Below are 6,014 nucleotides of genomic sequence, written 5' to 3' on the forward strand. Positions count from 1 at the left end.
CAACAAAGAACATTCCTATTTTAAGAGTGTAAGATTGAATACACATTGTGCGCGTTATTGTGTCTGAAGTCTGAACGAGGGGTTTATTTGTGTTTACCTCACAGTACACGAACCGCAGGTGTTCATCTCATCATTGAACCGTTGCCATAATACACAAAAAACTAAACAAAATTAGAATCTTTTATCTGAGTGCGCAATCCCATTACGGAGGCCGCAATGACATAATTGCAGTTTTGCCACTTTCAGCAGTGTTTATCACTCAGTGCCGAAATGGCTCATTATTGAATTCAGCTGCTCAGCACAGATTAAACAGTGAACGTGATGAATGGAGCTGTCACTCACTTCCTCAAACCAACAGTACAGTCAAGAGATGTTTAATTGCCTCCACTGCTCTCTGGCCCCACAGTCTCACACACTGGCCCTTTCCTCCACACACACTAATGTTGCAAAACAGCCAAACACACAAACAGACCTTCTCATTTGGGTTTTACCTACATGCTCCAAGCTATGGTAGCCTACATGCTCTCTCTCTATCTCTCCCACACACACATTATATATAAAAAATATAGGCTATATTTATTACATGATTTATTACAACTTTTTATCTTTTGTCAAATCAACTTAAATACTTGTGTAACTTAAATGTGGTTCAGATAACACAATATTTTAAGTTTATATTTATTTTTTACCAATCTTCATTGTAAATATTGGTTATAGGCCTCAGTGATTCTTGGGAATTTGGATAAAACAGGTTTTAATTTTGAAAATAAAAAGTTAGTTAAATTACAAAATCTGAAGGTATATCATTATAAAGCAAGGTCTTGGCTGTTCAGCAATGCACCGGTGCAACCTCCTCATTTTGTATTTTTTTCATAAAATAGGCGTTTCTCCAGTTATCACTTTGTTTTTGTCAACACCGTCAGACAAAATAAATAGCAAATTATTTTTTATTTGTTTGGTCTAATATGTATTTAGAGTTTTTAAATCATTATCTGGCATTCTTGGTACACATATATGCTGTTAAATGTTGAATATTCACTTTTGTTCATTTTTTATACTGTTTTGCGTGTACTCCTTTAAAAGATATAACATCATACAACATTTACTTTAAGCCTAAATAGAAAAATTAATGTTGTTTTATTTAACAAACATATTTTTGTATTAAAAGAGACTATTACTTTAATAACTCAACAGCACTGAAGAATCATATTTCAAGTATATTCATTTAAAACCAATAAAACTCCCTCTGACGGTGGTGACTTTAGAACTGACGGTGGTGACATTAATCTGACGGTGGTGACTGTGGCCTCTTTACAACATACAATTCCACAATGTATACCACTCAAGTCAATCAATTCTTGCTTAACAACTTCATTTAACTCTTTGGTCCAAAAAATAACAATCTTGAGCACTGTGATAAACATTTTTTTCCTTTTATGAGGTATTCCTCATTTAACTTTGCCTCACTGTGTATTTTCTCTCTCAGCTTTTTTTGGTATTCCCTGTTTCTTCTCCTTCTCTCCTCTACAGATAGCTGCTGCCTAGCCATAACTTTCGAAAATACATAAAGTCAAAGTTGAGTGTAATGACTATGAAATTGGGGGTAATTACAGCGAATGTTAGATTTGTTTAAATGATGTCATGCCATTTTCATTTGGCTTTAGTCATTGGAGATGCATAGCCTGGAATGGATAGTGCATACTATGTGCTGTGTAGGTAGGCAGTAGCTGCACTATGTGCATCCTTAGTTCTGGTTAGTTCTGGCAGGTCACGTTATTCAAGCTCGCATCAGCCGACTATTAGCTGATCCACCTCCCCCTATAGGAATATGACGCCTATCACTGTACACATATATAAGCTCCTTCAGTATTATCAGCAGCTATCACGTTTATCAGGAGCTCATTACCCTCCTCCCTCCCCAGCTCCACTCGTCAGTCAGGACTTGACATTCTGATTCCCCAAGAATCTGAATAAATTCTCGAATTATATTGTACTTTAAATTTTGAAATAATCTGCAAAACATTCATGTTGGTTCTGTTCTGTTTACCCCAAGGGGGTTATTGCTGCTCCTATCCATGCTAGGCTTTAACAAATTTTTAGTGTGGGCAAAAATCTAAATGAACGTCATGAAACACAATTTAATCGCATCAAACGTGTTCAGATTAGAACTGCTGTATTCCTGCAGCTGAACCACAGCCGTGAGGATATCAGGAAACATCCTCACTCTCACTCGCGCTAACAGTAGCATGCAGTGTAAGCCTGAATGGAAGAAATATAGGGGGAATTAAATAAATAAAAATATTAAAGAGGTGAATGGAATATTACAGGATAATATATTGGTATTTATTGTGATCAACAATTATATTCTAGCCTCTGTTATAGACCATTTGGGGGGTTTTGTCACCACCGTCACACGGTATGTCACCACCGTCAGATAGAAAACCTGACGGTGGTGACGTCTGACGGTGGTGACAAAACCTACTCTTTCACATGATATGCATGAGTTGTTCACATTATAGCCATCTTGTTTCCCCTCTGTTGCTAGCTACTTCAGACCTCTTCTTAAAAAGTATACAATTATGTCATAATCTAATCTAATATTTTCTATACAAAAGAGACGGTGTTGACATGTTATGGTTGTGACAGTAGCAGTGCCCAAATATATGAACAAGTTTAAGAGAAAATAGCAAAATTACGGGAGCTTGAGTGATCTTGAAGCATGCTGTAAAGCTAAAGGTTTGAAAATGGGGTATGGAGGAATGTAGTTGACCTTGTAGTTGCCTGATTTTATTACTTTTTATAAATATCTGACGGTGGTGACGAATATGTGGGACACATTTTGAACAACCACAAAATAATAGTAAATATTGTTCAAAACTCACTGTTTGTAGTTTTTAATACATATTGCAATGTACTCTTTTGTGTGGTAAATATATTATTCAATTCAATTATTCCTTTTTGTTTTTTTAATCAAGTTGAAATGATTATCTCCTATCCGAGGACAGCTGATTTTGTAGGCAATGGGCCAGCATATAATCATTAAAATAATAAAAATGAAAAATAAACCTATAAAAGAACCTTACATATGTGCAAAGGACCCCCTGATTATAAACTTGATTCTTTTCATTCATCAAAATGTTATTAATTTCCAACAGAATTAGCACTTTTTTTAGTGGGACATGTTTTTGCCAAAGTTTCAAGAATCAGTGGCCTATATTTAATTTTAATGAGCTAAAAATGTAGGTAACTTACTTTTTTAAGTTAAACCAAAACTATGTTTTACACACACACACACAAGCCTCTATTTTTTATTTTTTTTGTAGGCTAATATAAACAAAAGCACAAAACCACATTTTAAGTCTTCTCACAGATTTTAACCAAAAGTCACGATTAAGAGAATACTGCTTAAAAAAGGTTATTTTTAGTAAAATGTATTTATTTATTTATTTATTTAATAGTCAAGACTTTAAGGTTTGTACAGAAATCAAGTGTGACAACTAACCCCGGTCTGCGTTCAGCCGCTTCTAAAATGTTCGGTCGGGTTACAATAACATATAATTGGAGTCTGAAATGTGATTGAATCAGACTCAGTCAACCACGAGAACAAATATAGTAACCATTTGCTTAGTAAGACCGCAACTTAAGGGTCAAAGCAAGTCGCATGTTCTTAATTCTGAGAAAAACATGTGGACCAAACTTAGATAGGCTATTATTAAACTGTTCATTTCCTGAGTTTATAAGAAAATTAAAGAACCTAAAGAAGACAATAATTCAGGAAAATTTGATTTTCCAAGGTGAACTACTAAGAACGACTAAATTACAACAACAAATGCAATGGAAAACCATTGAAACACGTAAACTCCATTCAAAGCGTCTTGTTGGGAAACACAAACAGAATCAGTAGCCTACTATGAAAAACAGTAACAAATGCATTAAATCGAAAAAAAAAAACGTAAAACATGAAACATAATAGGCTAATACAGACATTTACAAAACAATTAGTTTTGTTAATGTTAGTTCATATTTTCGCACATTTAAGTTTCACTTGAGTTTCTTTTTTTGCTTTAATTGCCAATAGTTTAACGCGTATAGTCGCATGTTTCGCGTGCATGCAGCAAATTACGTGTGCCATTTATTAAAGGGAACTTGCGTGATTGTGCGTCGATAAAAGTTATGGGATAGTACACCTCAAAACATGAAAATTCTGTTATTTACTCACCATCAAGTTGTTCCAAACCTGTATTAATTTCTTTAGAATTTATTTTAGAATTAAGAAGATATTTTGAAGAATGTCGGAGACCAGTTGACGGTATAGCCATTGACTTTTTCCCACCCATAATATGGAAGTCAATGGGATCCATCAACTGTTTGGTAACAAACATCCTTCAAAATGTATTCTTTTGTGTTGATCAGAACAAAGAAATGCATGGGCTTGGAACAAGCTGAGGGTGAGTAAATGATGACAGGGTTTTCATTTTTTGGGCGAACTATCCCTTTAAATTTGCGTTTCAATAATGATAACCAAAGCAGCGCAAAGGCGCTGGCAGCTCAAACCAGCTGTAGATCATGAGTAACCTGTCACAGATTATATGAGTTCATTTGGCTTTAAGCAGAGTTTTCTGCTTCAGTCCATCAGTGTTATATCACTGAGACGCACAAAGGTAGTGACACTATAGGGCATAGAGACAATACTGTTTCCCTGAGGGAGAGATCTGGACAACAAAAACCTTGACGTGCCGATTCGGGCTCGAGATAAAATACGATTCTGTCTTTGACATTGGACAGGTGAAAATGAGATGTTAGGCCGATTTGGAAAAATTGAAAAACTTTTTTTTTTCTCCGCAAGTTTTTGCACGCAGATTTTTTTAAGTAGTCTACATTTCTGCGGAGCCCCCAAGCGGACATGGTGTTGGGAGGAAAAATATGAGAGGGGTGGGAAAATAATAAGTCAATGCTTTTGCCTTCTCTCGTAAATGTTCTGCGTTCCCTCGAGAAACTTTGCGTTCTTTTCGCGTGGACGCAATACGTTTTTCGGGGAAGGCAAATAGTTTGAAAGCGAACGCAAACTTTCTCGGGCTAAGGCAAAACATTTGCGAGAGAAAGCATAAGCATTGACAAATAACTTTTCCTCTACTCTCATATTTTTTTTCACCATATGTCCCAGTTTATTTCACAATCGAAGTTAAGTTAAAACAAAGAAAAATAAACAACTTTAACTTGGCCAGATTACTTTGCAATACTGTTTCAAGTAGGCTACATTTTACTCAAACAATATAACTTTAAATTAGACCATGCTTTTAAAGTTAATGCTTTACTAAAACATCCAAGTAGCTAAATAAAACGGTAGATTGATGACCCGAACACAGAAACCTCAAATAAAAGTAAAACAATCAAAAGGTAAAAACGCAGCTGGGAAACATTGAAATGAAGCTTATTAACTTTTCATGCTAGTTGCATGAAAATTGCATGGGAACAGTATCACAAAGTCGAGTAGATTTTATTTAATTTTACGTTGATATTTACGCGCTGATTTCTACAGGTTTAAATTGAATAGGCTATAGAATTTACTTTGTTTAAAGAAATTTGCTGTAGTATTTATTTAGCCTACTTCACCACAGAATTATCAGTGCATGATTAAAAATAATAGGCTATACCGCGGAAATGCAATAACCTAATTTGTTTTAAACTAATCTGATTTGCCACTAATTTAGTTTTGCTTACGTGAATAATGGATGTTTGCACTCTAAAAGTAACTATACCCACAACTTATGAAATGAGGATTATACTGTATTTAAAATTTTTTATTTCGCACGTATCCTATGAATTGAAAATAAGTCTGAAATAAAGTTAAAGCTCCTCCAGAAATAATGGTTTCAGATGAAATGAACACACCTGTCAGCTTTTCATCACATTGAAAAAAGATCTTTCTCATCTCACCTGTTCTTACGAGACAATGAGCTTATTTAGTTTTCTGCATGGATATTTCACTAATTTGGAAAATACATGGACATTGG

Source organism: Pimephales promelas, chromosome 1 (genome assembly GCF_988280905.1).
Source record: "Pimephales promelas chromosome 1, fPimPro1.hap1.1, whole genome shotgun sequence".
Taxonomy (NCBI): Eukaryota; Metazoa; Chordata; class Actinopteri; order Cypriniformes; family Leuciscidae; genus Pimephales; species Pimephales promelas.